Consider the following 15,155-nt stretch of genomic DNA (forward strand, 5'->3'; position numbering starts at 1 on the left):
CCGCCCTCTAGAGGCAGACCTTCCTATATGAAGTACCACATTTGATGCTCGTGGAAAGCTTGACCACACAATGGAGCATTTAAACTTTTAGTAAATGACAAACTGAATAAGAAGGTATTCTGAAAATGTCAAATACTGAGAAAAAATGCGCAAATATTCAAAATAAACAGGTTAACTGACTGGTCAGCTATAAAAAACAATGAAAATGTTTATGATCAAAAGTTTTTGAGATGCGCACATTTTAACAAATACAGAAATTATTTACATCATAAATATAAGACAAAACTAATTTTTCAGGGATGGGACAGGTTGGAAATGAGGGGTGAGAGACAAAGGCACTCCTATTGCTGCATGTGGATGCAGCCACACCATTTCATTTACAGCATACTTATTCACTGTGTTGTGTTCAAGTTCCATATTGTACTGACTGTCATACAAGGATAACATAAGCAAATCAAATCAAATTAGAAAAGGATCAATGCTGTTGTGTGGATTTTGCTGAACATGGTTGATTTTAATATTTCGCCCTATATATTTGGTATCCAGCAAAGGCATATTTTGATGTAAAGTCAAAATTAACACTACATTGCTGACAATATATGTTACCGTGAACTTTTTTTTTATAAATTATAGTATAGTAGTACTTCGAACAGATTAACAATTATCGTAATGTCAACCCATAATTTTACATCACAAAGACTGTAATTCTGCCAATTTTTTTTGTTTTTCAGTCATTTTATAAATTTTGCACTGCACAAGATGATTGAACAAATTGCAATGTTTGAATTTGTAAACTCAAAGAATAAAAATCCTTTGGTCACAGATCAAATTATTTTTTGAAAAGAAATTTACTCTTAAACACTTTTAGCATATATTCTTTACACGGTCATGTATTTCAAGGAAAATATGCCTATTAAAAACAGTAATTTCTTCACTTTCAATTATTTTCAATACTATGACAATTATCAGCCATGAGGTTATACAAACACAAGACCAGATAAGCGTTTTTCATCATTTCCACATGACTCTTTGGAAAATCTATTAAAAACAGTTAAAAGTGACTTAAAATGATCACTTGGTTACAGATGCCAGGTTGTGTATTTCACATGCACTCAGTCAGTAGGGAAGTGCGCCATTACTATTTTGGACTGTTAATTCTTATTTCTGAATTATTTAACTTTTTTCCACATTGAACTATCTTTAGGCAGTTTATACTGTAGCTTAGAATTTTTTGATTGATATATTTAATCATCTTTTGGGTTCTTTGTGTCCATATCCCACCTCATGCCCCTACATTGTCAACTATTTACCAACAACTCCATGCCAACAACCAATTACCTGACCTGGCCAAACATTAGAGAAGGTACAGCGTCATTGACGGTATTTTTAAATGACTTGCAGAAATTGATATTATTATTATTGCTATTATTGCTAATTGTTGTTTTGCCTGATTGAGGCACACACCTAGCTATCCTATGGATTCTCTTGAATATTATCACAGTACAGCTACATGAGCCACCAGGCCGCTGCTAGTTGAAATGCCTATTTGTAGGGGTTTTAACTGACTGCTAAGCTAGGCGAATTAGTATTGTAGATATTGTGAGTTCAAGCCCCATAAAAATGCATCAGCAAGACTACATCAAAGTTGACCACTTTTACTGTACATGTTGTTCACAAATTTAGTTCTAAGGCCATCAAGAATATTTTTATGGGTCTTTTAGAGTAATTTAACATAAGGGCCTGGGGGGTCAGAGGAATGTGAGGGTAGTCACTCAAAAAATTGAAAGCTACAAGGGGGTTGTTCAAAATTGGAGAGAAAGAAGGGGGTTGCTCAATTTTTAGTACAAAATGAATTGAAATACCTCTCAGATTGTACCATTTCATCAATTTCTCAAAATTCTTAATTCAACCCCCTGTCACTTCCTCTCCCCTGGGGTGTTCTAACAGTTTTACTTATTAAAAACAAATAGAAAGCACCTAATATTGCACCAGACTGCATCATTGAACTCATTAATTTCTCAAAATTTCCGACGTGGCAGAGGGGACACGCCTCTCACACTTTTCCCCTGTGGGGTGTTCTAACAGTTTTACACAAATTGATAACATCTCTCATATTGCACCAGACTGCATTATTGTACACATCAATCTCTTAAATTTTCAACACGAGAGGGTACAACTCCTCTGACACTGCCCCCCCCCCCCCCCCCCCCCCCGCCTCCTGACTGTTCTCCTGTACTTTCAAATTCTGCCCTGTCAGATATCTTAGTGAAAACCTTGTCATGATACCCATCCAAAGTAAACAATATTATATGGTTGGATAGTGGTTACAGCATGAGCTTTTGTATCTACATTTTATTGTGACTTTGAATTTTCTTTTGCTGCATGGTTTCATCTTTTTCAACTGTCATGAGGTAACCAATGATATTCTAGCAGGATATGAAAGGTCTGTACTATTGCTGTAGTTTTGTAAATGTTACAAATACATGTCTTGGTCTAAGGGGGGGGGGGAGAGAGGGATCAGTCAAAATTTCTGTGTTAGAGACTGGGTTACTCAAATGCATTGGGGTTGGCAGGGGGTTTACTCGAAATTTCAGAATAAGCTTACCATGAAATTCCCCGGACTTCCCCGAAAAGGTCGTAAATAATGACGACTCCCTAAGTAAGATTTTTACCACAGGAAAACGTTAATTTTATTCACTCTTCATCCTTTGTTAACCTTAGAAAGTTTGATTATGTAAAATTGTGTTGTTACTTGTTGTAATCTTGAATTGTTGAAATGAATAAAATCTTGGAAAGTAAAACATGATCCTGTGTCACTGTTGTTCCTGTTTTGTTCCACCATCAGAGAAAAAAAAGATTCTAATAAATTCACACCCCATTGCTCTACCAAAACAGAAAAATTATTGACATTTTTCAGGCAAAACACGCGACGTCTCACCAGTAATACTTGTAAGTTCAAAGCATAGACCCTCGAGAAGCAACTCTGCATAACATGTTCGGACGAGAGAGGTGACCATAGAGGGCGTACGTCCTACTGGTACTTGTGTGACAGGCTTGCAACCACATGACATACTCCGGGTGCGCGCGTACTGGTGTACAGCTCAGGTAGGAACAGTACGTGCACGTGACAGCCGTTAACTGCCTCGGCCAATATATTAAAATCCCCCAGAACCGTGCCAGTCCCACACACCGATAAGCTTTTCCCCATTTAATTTTTGGTGACTCATTGAAAGATACATTTCGTTTAAAAAAGAAATCAATCTAAATTGATTTTGGCAGGTAAAGATATTACCATCTGCGGCAAATGTAGACCCAGTATAAAATTTGTACATTTTTATCATTCTAACGGGAGGATGGTAGTACTTCAGCGGCATATTTGTCGGCCTCCGTCCGTTTACGACAATCGAAATTCCCGCACTTTAGGCCGGGTACGGAAGGTAGCCAGCTGTTTATCGGGCACTTATCGCAAGCTGCCCGCTCAGAGTCATTCAATTTCACGCACCTCAGGCACGGCAGATTGTCAATCCTTTTTCGGGTAAAGCTTTCGCTACTCCCCGCTGGAGGCTATTCCAATCCACATTCTTTGGTGCGGAAAATGTCGACCCTTTTCCGGGCACACCTGTGGTATTCTGCCGGTTGACAGCGATTCCAATCTACGCCTTTTGTACGGGGAATTTTCAACCTCTTTCCCGGCATACCTGTCCCTGGCAGCCCGTTGAATGCAGTTCCAACCGTCGCACTTTAGGTAAGGAAAGCTGTCCGCCCCTTAGAACACCTGTCGTCCAATCACTGCCATCCGACATTCAAATACCCGTTCTTTTGACACCGAAGATTGTCAGTCTTTTTCCAGACAATCAGTTACCCTGGTCACGCCGCCTGGCATCCTTATTCACGCTCTTTATGTCCGGGAAATTGTCAGCTCTTTATCGGAAACACCTGTCGCCAATTCCCGCCGCCCGACTTTCTTGACCTCGGCAATTTTGGTGGTCGGTATTGCCAAACCTTTACCTAGCACATTCGTCGCCTAATTCCTGATACTCGACAACATAGCCCTACATCCATTCTGTCTAGACTTGGTTTGACCACTCAGGAACAGTACGTGACAGCCGTCAATTGCCACGGGGAAGATGTTAAAATCCCCCAGAACCGTGTCACTCACACACACCGATCATTAACCCTTTTCCTGCCAAGTCGGTGAAAATCCGCTTGAAATTCGGTGTAGCTAGAATCTGAGCAGCCACGGCCGTTATCCTGCCAAGGCGGTGGAAATCGGGCTACTTTTTGGTACCCCCTTTCCTGCCTAGTCAACGGAACTACGTGTAGCAAACCCTTGCTCGCGCTAGGGGTCGTTCGAGGACAGGTTTTGGGCGAGGAACGGCGTTTGCTCTCGAAATGGGTTCACAGAGAGTCCAACGACAGGGAAAGGTGCGGAAGCTACCCAGCCAGTCCCCCACCCGGTGGGGGACTGGTTTTTTTTGGGGGGACGAGTAGCGTACTTGGCAGGTTAGCACGTTGACGTATTCTAGCGGAGTTTGGGGTAACTTGGCTCTGAGGCACTACATAGATTGCGGCCGAAATTGACCGTCTCGGCAACGCTAATCTGTAAGGCAACCGCCTAAGACCGCCTCAGCTGGCGGTGCAATTTTTTGCCAATGGTGCGAGACGAAAATCACGGACTTGGTCCTGATTGACGGGAAGTGCGGACGGATTTGACGGACTCGGCTTTCTCGAAGGCAACCGCCTAAGACCGCCTCAGCTGGCGGTGCAATTTTTTGCCAATGGTGCGAGACGAAAATCACGGACTTGGTCCTGATTGACGGGAAGTGCGGACGGATTTGACGGACTCGGCTTGATTAGTCCCTGACATGGAACTGATCCGAACGGACTTGAGCGACATTTGTGAAGGGTAACCACCGCTTTTAACCGACTTGTTACCTTCTCGAAAAGACTACCCACTCAGATGTCGGACGTTGTCGGCTGCACTTGGCTCTAGACGTTCAAGCCGTGCAACGAAACACACCGCCTCAGCCTTGCCATTCAGGAACATGGCCTCAAAATTTGATACCATTGTTCACCGACTTGGCGGCTGCGGTTAGGTGCGTGAACCGTTGTTCACCGACTTGTTACGCCTATGTTGTCCCTGTGAAGTTCGGCTAACGGCCGAGTCTAACGGGAGTTGGCAGACCTGTGTTTGGTTTATACCGTAGTATGACCGACTCAGGTAGAGGTACCTGTCGGTATATTCCGAGTTTTACGCACTCGGGCGTCAATGACGGGTCGTCATCACCGCTGATGACGTAGACGTGCTGGCCACGTTATTTGAAGGAGCCATGTTTGCCCAACGGACGAGGCCAAGACAGCCGTTGACAATTTTGGCATCCTTCATCTTTGACCGCCTTAGTTGGGTAAGCCGCTCGGCAGGCGACGGTTATGACCTAAACAAGCCGCTGAAGCACTGTTCGTTGCCGTACAAGAACGAGACGGCCAGTCCATTACTGCTTAATGGGCAATCTGTCGGGTTGGCTTGTCACCGACTTGGATGACAATACGCCCTGCGCAGGCGTACTTAGAAGGGACATGAGGTTAAAGATACGGGTTTCCCACCCGTACTAAACATGGGCTTGGGCCAACGTCCTTGGTGGCAGGTGCGCATGCCACGTACCCAGCTGGACGGAATGTCAAGTTGAGATGCTAATGACATTGACTATGTTATGCTAAGTGCTCGAGGATTTGCATCGCAAATGAGTATTATTAGCATATCAAATGGTGCGGACAGGCAATTTACATGACGGGTAGGAATGTCAGCGCCGGTTGGTGGACTGATTGCCGTAGGTCCATTATAATAACAGGTGGTTTGCATATATTAACACCCCTGCGTCCAATCATGTCCAGGGCTTTGTTTCCCTGTGGCTTTAAAAGGGAGGGACCTGCTAGTCTGTCGACACTGTTCCAGACATGAGCTTGACGGACCGCAAAAGTTTTCTGAAGGCGAGCAGACGACTGAAGCTCAAAGATGCAGAGTCTCCGGGCGGTAGTGGTAGCGATCGTTGTGATGTCCCTAGTAAACGTTCTAAGAAGTCGGGCAAGAAACGCTCCCGTAAGGCGAAGCCATCTCCGGCTGAAAAACCCAGTGGTAAGCGTAAACGTAAGACCGATCGTTCTGCCGATGAGGATGATGACGGGTCACCGGTTGCCAGTGGTTCTCACCCGGCTGCTCCGGGAGAGACTACTTCACCTGCAGAGACTACATCTGCTCTTGTGGGAGATACTTCACATGCACAGACTACGTCTGCTGCTGCTAGTGAGACAGTGAGTAATGAGACGGCTGATGCCATTGGTTCTCCCCGGCTGCTCCGGGAGAGACACCACCTGTTGCTACTATGAGCCCTCATCCTGCGTCAGGAGAGGTTCCTGTGTCCAGTGCGAAAGAGCTTGAGTCCTCGTCATCAGCAGAGGCTGCCGGGCCCGCCCCTGCCATAGTTTCGTGTGCTGCGATGTCCCCGCCGAAAAAGATAGTGCGGAGGGTTCGTTATCAGGATAGCCCACCTGATTTTGAGCCAGATATGATCCTTGATGCCGCTACGGGCGAGTTCAGGCCCAGACGCCCAGACGACGGTGATATCACCGCTGAGTCCGACTCGGAGGTTGATGAGGATGCGGCAGAGGACGATGACTTTTATGACAGGCAGTATGTAGGTGAGGCAAGCTCTGACGACGATGATGACGTTGCTGCTGTGTTGGCGGAGGACGACACCCCTCCTGTCTGGCGTATGTCGGAGACTACCGATGCTAATATATTTGAGGAGACCGATTTTGACCATGAGAGAGGACCGACTTTCACCTTGCCCAGCCACGCCCGTGAGCTCGATTACTTTTTAAGTTTATTCCAGCTACACTGATCAGATTGGCCAAGGACGAGACTAATAAATACGCCAAATTCCACCAGCGACATATCGCTAGGAAAATAGATAAATACTGGCGTAACGCTGACTACCGAGAGGTGCAGGCGTTCATTGGCGTCTTAGTCTGTATGGGTATCGACGTAAATCATCAGTGGAGGATTATTGGTCTAGCGATCCCTTTCTGAGAAACCAGGGTATTTCTACTGTGATTACCCGCAGTCGCTTTCAGCAGCTTATGCGATACTTTCATCTGGCAGACCCAGAGAACGATCCACGTCGTGATCCTGATGAGGCACGCCGCCGACGTCGGTGTCAGGAGGATCCCCTGTATAAAATCAATCCATGGATGGAGCCCATAGTTGACCGGTGCGTAAATAATTATAAGATGGGTAGAGAGATCTCCATCGACGAGGGCATGGTGCGATTTAAGGGCCGTTCTAAATTTAAGCAGAGATTACCGCATAAGCCTGATCGAGACGGTTTCAAGATATGGCAGCTGTGCGACTCCACCACTGCATACATAGCTAACTTTGCACCGTACCTAGGTGTGAAATATCGGGATCGGACTGATGGGAGACGGCAGGAGCGAGGTGTGGTGAAAAGAATTACGATGGAGCTGGTCCAGCCATTCTGTGGATATAATCACAGCCTATTCTGTGATAGCCTGTTTAGCACGGTCGTTACTGCTAGAGAGCTGATGGAGACCGGGATCTACATGGTCGGGAGTTTCAACCGCCGTAATCGTCGCACCATGCCCCCTCAATTAATTCCGCCGGGTAAGAGGAAGCGCCTTCCTCTGTCTGTTGGGGATATGAAAGCCACGACCAGAACGGACTCTCGTCTTAACATCACTGCTTATCAGGATAGTAACGCTCAGGTGCTGATCTTGAATACGGTCTATCCACCCTTGGAGTGCGTGCCAGTGGGGGAGGGAGACGAGCGGCGACAAGTGCCTCTGTCGCTGTATAATTATCGCCGGTACATGGGAGGCGTCGACCGAGCCAACCAGAAGCGCAAGTACTTTCACACTGGGCGCAAGAACCACAGATGGTGGACATATCTGGCATGTTACCTGATTGATGTTGCCCTGGTAAATGCATATATATGCTTCAAGCATGTACACCCTGATAGTAAGCTGACCCATAAGATGTTTCATCTGCGTGTCGGGAAACATTGGCGGTTATTGTGGGCGATCGCAGCCCAGTGTGAGAGAGGTCGAGGCCACGGTTTCTCTTGCCTCGTACATCAATCCACAAAATCAGCCGATGCACGTTGTCAGCCATTTGGAGGGGCGGCAGAAATGCTGTAAAGTATGTAGCAGAGAGGGTAAGACCACTGCGAGCGGACGACTGTCTGAGACGTCCAAAGGATGTAGTCTGTGCGGGTTCATCTTCACGAGGGCGAGTGTTTTGCGGCTTTCATCATCGCATGATGCTACGAGGTAAGAGGAGCATTGGCGTGCAGACCTCTACTCACACAGCCCCGACGACACCCATCAGCAAGAGAACCCGACGTAAATAACGGACAGGGGACAGCTTCGCCTAACAGTGGCTTGACTGTATTCTGAACACGGATCATGATCACATTTTGAGCACGGTTGTGCCGTTGTTTGTGCTTTACGATCCCGCTGATTGTAAATTGAAACACGGATTATTTTGTACAATCCCCCGATTGTAATCTTTGTAACACGGACCATGCACTCGGACGTCGAGACAGACTCTGAGATTTATTATTCGGCATAATGTAAATTATTCCCGAATAAAATACTATCTATGGATCGCATATTTTCGTTTTGTTTTGTTTTGTTTAGACGGATTATTTTGTACAATTCCCCCTATTATAATTTTTGAAACACGGATCTGCCACCCCGATTGTAATTTTTGAAACACGGACCATGCACTCGGACGTCGAGACAGACTCCGAGATTTATTGTTCGGCATAATGTAAATTATTCCTGAATAAAATACTATCTATGGATCGCATATTTTCGTTTGTTTTGTTTTTACCCCCACTTTCGTTTTTGGCAGATCCGTAAGGACGCTATAGTAATGGATGAACGTGCGTTGTATCACGTGGGAGGGGCACAGCCCAACGGAGGCTGTGCTCGTGCGACGTAGACGTTGTACCAACCATCTGTCGTTGGGGTTAGTGCATAGAGCAGTTGCACTGTCCAGAGCTAAGGTGGTACAAAACTGCACCTTAGTAACAACTGCACAACTAACGTGTTAGGAAACGGTAACACTAACGAGCTAAGTGTTCACTGAACTGGCCAAACTACGTACACGCCTTCCTTCAATGGCGGAACTATGTCGTTGACACTACGTCAAAGCAGACTGCAATGTGCGACTCTTCCAAGTCGTTCAAAGTACGTGGCCAAGTGACACAACCAAGGGGAAACAGGACAGGTTTGAGGGTGCTCCCGCACCCATAGCACTAACCCCTGGGTCTTCTACTAACCCACGAGAGAGGTGACGTTTCCCCGGTGTGGCCGTGCGTGCCGGCGAACGAGCTTTACTTCCGCGAAAGTAAGCTAGAAAAGGGCATAAAAGTGCACGTCCCCCGGGGCAAACAACGCCCGTGACCTCGTCATTTTCTGGACACAACCTCATCAGCGGTTGCCCCTCTATACGGGCATGCAAAAATTTTTGAAGTCTAACACGTATATGGTCGGTAATCGTACCCCGAAAATGCGGTATTTTCCCGCCAAATGCCTGGCAGGAAAGCGTGCAGGAGAGCCTATCTTCTGTAGACACGGAAAAGGGGGCCGGTTTTGACCGACTTGGCAGGATAACGGACAGGGGCGCTCGGCAGGAAAAGGGTTAAAAGATATATTTCCTTTAAAAAAGAAAATCAATCTAAATTGCTGTTTGACAGGTTAAGATATTACCATATGCAGCAAATGTAGACCCAGTATAAAATTTGTACATTTTTATCGTTCTAACGGGAGGTTGGTAGTACTCCAGCGTCATATTTGTCGGCCTCCGTCCGTTTACGACAATCGAAATTCCCGCACTTTAGGTACGGAAGATAGCCAGCTGTATATCGGGCACCTATCGCAAGCAGCCCGCGCTCAGGGTCATTCAATTTTACGCACCTCAGGCACGGCAGATTGTCAATCCTTTTTCGGGTAAAGCTTCGCTACTCCCCGCTGGAGGCTATTCCAATCCACATTCTTTGGTGCGGAAAATGTCGACCCTTTTCCGGGCACACCTGTGGTTTGCTGCCGGTTGACAGCGATTACAATCTACGCGTTTTGTACGGGGAATTTTCAACCTCTTTCCCGGCATACCTGTCCCCGGCAGACCATTGAATGCAGTTCCAACCGTCGCACTTTAGGTAAGGAAAATTGTCCGCCCCTTAGCACACCTGTCGTCCAATTCCTGCCATCCGACATTCAAATACCCTACTTTTGACACCGAAGATTGTCAGTCTTTTAGGCCGCGTTCAAAAAAGTGATGGGGGGGCTGGAGGAATTCAGGGGGGATTCGAAAATTTTTGGGGTAGTCGAGGGGGGGGACTTGAAAGTTTTGCTCTGCCTATAGGGGGGGGGACCTGAAAATATTTTGACTCCCAACATTTTGATGTCGTCCAATGGTTCTAATGTTAGTAATAATTAAACAAAATCTAGAACCGTTTTGTCATATTTTATGTCTTTAATCTCAAAAAAGTCTAAAAATGTATGAATGCCATTAAATTTTCGTAGAACAAGTTGGCCTTGTAATGGGGCAGGAGCTACAACTGTTGATAATTTTTCAATATTTCTATGCAATGTATCAAACACAGTTTCTTGGTGTCTCTCTACACCATGCTGAAAAACACAATATATAGTTTGTCAACAAAGCCCGTTTGTCTAAATATTGGTGATAATTGAATGATGCAAATGCATGGTACACGTAGGCTGTGTTGGCAAGCTGAATACTGGATAGCTCAACATTCTGTAGCGAATAGAACAAGAACACAATTGTATAAACTGAACAAAAATATTGTAAAAATAAAAAGTTAATACAACTACAGCTGTGCTACTACATACTGGCAGTGACAGTGATACATGTAGCTCTGACTCTGATGTAGTTTAAGAAGAGTTTCGGTCATAGGACACTCAATTGACAGTGAAACATACATCTACTTGTACACAAGATCCAGCCAGAGAGCAACACATAGAAGACTAGGGGACTAACAGTTACCATGGATTTTGAATTCTGGCATATGAGAACAATCAAATATTAGAGAAAAAAGATGGGGTCACCATAATTGATCTTATACAAATATACGATGAAAAGTCAGTTTTTCTAAAATCACTTAAAATCAATATATAAAACCATTCATTTCAAGTTCATGCAGTGAATGAAATTTTCACATCTCATTGTACCAATAACACAAAAATAAACTTTGAACAGTAAAGACTCTAATTTAAATGGAAAAATGTGTGACTAAATGGAATCTTTTATTAGTTCCAGAGACCAGCTCTGGAACTGTTAGTTTTTGCTCACTTTCCTTCTTTCTTTCTTTCTTTCTTTCTTTCTTTGTTTCTTTGTTTCTTTCTTTTTTCTTTCTTTCTCTATTTCCGGTATTACTATCATAGAACATGCTATACACAAATTTTACCTTAATTACCCAGAATGCATTGCGACACGCTTATGACGTCATCGCTCAGCTCGGACGGGTTTTACGGGCATTTCTTGCGTGTTTATTTATTTATTTGTTATTCTCCATTGCTCGACTATCATATTGCGTTCAGCTATTAATAATTCTAGCTTTCTTTCGCTTTGTTTTTTGTTGCTTTTTGATTTTATTTTTCTCTAAATACTCGCCGTACGTGGCGCTATACTGTTTCGCCCGAATGCTCATGAGATAACAATGGCGGCAGATTTCGCTCGCATAGAGAGCGAAAAATATGCTTTCCGTAAGTTTACAAGCGCGGCTGGGCACATCGTGTACCTAGGCGAGGTGGGTGTGCTCGAAAACGAAGATCAATGCAAAATTTGGATTCAAAATCGGCTGTTTTGGCGGAGAAACTGCCCGCCGTATTTCTGAGGAGCCACCAGCGGTTTTTCCTATATCAGTCTGCGAGGCCCTGTCACCGCATCGCAACTGCATGCGTTGGCTGCACGTTAAAGCAGCTCAACTTTCCAAGATCAAACGGTCAGTATCTTGTGAAAACAGCGACATTGCAATGAAAATCGTTTTAGTCTGTGCTTTTAATCAATGACAATGCAATTGTGGCCTCGGTTTTCAATTTCAACGGCCTAGGTCCGATCATGGATGTAAAAAATAGATCCCATGGTCCGATGTTTCCTCTCGTCTGATCATCGTCGTAAACCACGCACCTCTTTACGGCAACAACTCAGCGCTACCCGTCAAGCGATTGACTTTTGCGTAGGTCAGCGGAGCGAAAATTATTGCTCTGGCTCGCGAGAATGTCGTCTGATATACATTTCTGTGCGTTGTCGCCCCCGTATGTATCTGTTGCGTTTGTAATCTGTGGACTGCCTCGCTTTTAGTTGTATTATGGTGTTTACTGCTAGCAGCCCTAACTATAGGTACGTGCTTGAATATTAAAATCCAAAGCACTCTTTCATTCTGCACCTATCTTTGTCACACATTCTCTTGTTTCTTCCGCTGCTCTGGTCTCTGGAACTTCGCTTTTGCTTGCAAATGCTTTCTAGTTTTTTATCAAATTTGCCATTATTACACCCAATTTCTGAGATTAAAACATTAATTTCATGGAATATTTTAACCTTCCAGTATTGTCAATTTTGAGAAACATTTTATAAGTGGCATCTAAGTTGTATATGTCTTGTACTTTTGAAAAAAAAAAATTGGTAGGTCACTGTGCTCATTTTGTCACAATTTGGTTAAACGAGCGAGGAATACACAATTTTCATACTCTCTCATGATTGTCATTTTGTGTGCTTTTCAGCTGGTGCCATTGAACTGGCCAGAGTTGGATAAACTCAAGTCGGCTTTGACTGAGAAATCCAAAAAGATCACTGATGCATTTGAAAATGAATCAATTTAAGAACTTGCCCTAGGTATATGGCTCTACAACCTGCTGATAAGAGAGAGTGTTGAACATTTGCGTGCAGAACGACACATTACTTTTTTTTTACTCTGCGTGCATTCCTAATAAATATGCGGTTATATGGTAATTTTGGGGGGACTTGAAAATTTTTGAGGGTATTGAGGGAGGGACTTGAAAATTTTTGAGGGTATTGAGGGGGGATCTGAAAAAAAATAAGATTTCAATCGCGATTCCTCCAGCCCCCCCCCCACCATTTTTTTTGAACGCGGCCTTACCGGACAATCAGCTTCCCTGGTCCCACCGCCTGACATTCTCATTTGTGCCTTTTGTACGGAAAATTGGCAGTTCTTAAACGAATACACCAGTCGACGTCGCCAATTCCCGCCGCCCGACTTTCCAGTCCTCGGCAAGTTTACTGGTCGGTATTGCCAAACCTTTAACCTAGCACATTTGTCGCCTAATTCCCGATATAAGACAACATATACATCCGTATTGTCAAGACTTTGTTTGACCACTCAGGAGCAGTACGAGACTTTCTATCAGCACGGCCGTCAACTGCCCCAGGGTGAATAAAGAACAGTGCCACTCAAACACAGCAATAGTCATTATCGCCATTTAATTTTTGCTGACTCTTGAATGATAAATTTCGTTTAAAAAAGAAAATCAATTTAAATTGATGTTTAGCAGGTATAGATATTTCCATCTGTGGCAAATGTAGACGCAGAATAAAATTTGTGTATTTTTGGCTTTATTTACATTTTTTACGGGGTGGGGGTTGTTCTTTGGTGCGGAAACTGTCGACCTTTTTCCGGGCACACCTGTGGTCTGCTGCCTGTTGACAGCGATTGCTATCTACGCGCTTTTTGCACAGGGAATTTTCAACCTCTTTCCCCGCATACCTGTCCCCGGCAGCCCATTGAATGCAATTCAAATCGTCGCACTTTATGAAGTACGGGGAATTTCTAGCCATTTAATTAGCACACCTGTCGTCCAATGACTGCCATCCGACATTCAAATACCCGTACTTGTGGTACCGAAGAGTGTTAGTCTTTTACCAGACAATCAGTTACCCTGGTCCCCTCGCTAACATTCTTATTCACATACTTATGTACGGATAATTGTCAGTTCTTTCTGGTTTAATAATATGAGTTATAATAACCTTACTATTATACATCTACCATCGAGAACAATAGACGATTTTCAAGTTCCAGCATGCATTGCGGCGGATGTTACATCGAATGCGGAAGTAGGGACACAGAAAGAAACTAAAGTAAAGTCCTGGTATTTGATTGCGTTTTCATTCTGTTTGAAATTGTCGGAAGAAAAAAAAGCAAGATATTGAGTAACACTCTGACTGACTGATTGATTGACTGATTGATGCACATAAATTCTGCATATTTTATTTGCTTTCCAAGGCTCCGGCCTATTTGCGAAGGGGTACACCGAATGCTAGATTACTAAACTGTAAATACAGAGGTAAATGTCTTTAATTTGTTTATCTTTTCTGCAAATAAAGAAAAATATTCAAATACAGATTGTTGTAATTAAGATGTACAGATAAATTCCTTTCTACGTCTGCCTTCTTCCATAGCCAGTGGCTCATACCATATGTTAATGTTTTTGAACATATTGAAATTTCAACACCCAAAAACCTACCCTAAGTTATTCAAATGATATTCTTTTGCTTTCAATTTATATATTGTCGATATAATCAAAGACCCTAGAGAAAACTATACTGCCACGTAAAACTAACGTGCATATACACACGTCTATGGAGAGCGTACAGGTGCAAAGCGGAATTGGAGCAAACGACCTGGGCTATGACCTAAACGTAGACGATGGCATGTGAGCGGAAGTACCGAGGGTCGCAGGAGTGAAACAGGTATGTAGGCCAGGTTACTAGGAAGACATCCATGACCTAAATAACCTTCACGGACAATAGACGCGCTATTATTGGCAAAGGCTATTTGTAAACCCGTGGTGTCATGAACCAGGAACAAACGCACAGAGAAATCAAATGGCTGGATTTAAGTATTGCAAGATTGCTATCATATTAAGTGCCTTCTACGTCTGCGTGTTTGGTAAGGAGTCTTATTTTATATCTGGCATATTACATAGTCTTTAATCTTCGATGCAATGTGTATATTTTTGCAGATTTTACTATCTGACTGTTGCCGAAAGCAGACATGCAGGCTGCAGTATGAATTATCATTTGAAGATCACTTTGTGAT

Source organism: Ptychodera flava, chromosome 1, assembly GCF_041260155.1.
Source record: "Ptychodera flava strain L36383 chromosome 1, AS_Pfla_20210202, whole genome shotgun sequence".
Classification (NCBI taxonomy): domain Eukaryota; kingdom Metazoa; phylum Hemichordata; class Enteropneusta; family Ptychoderidae; genus Ptychodera; species Ptychodera flava.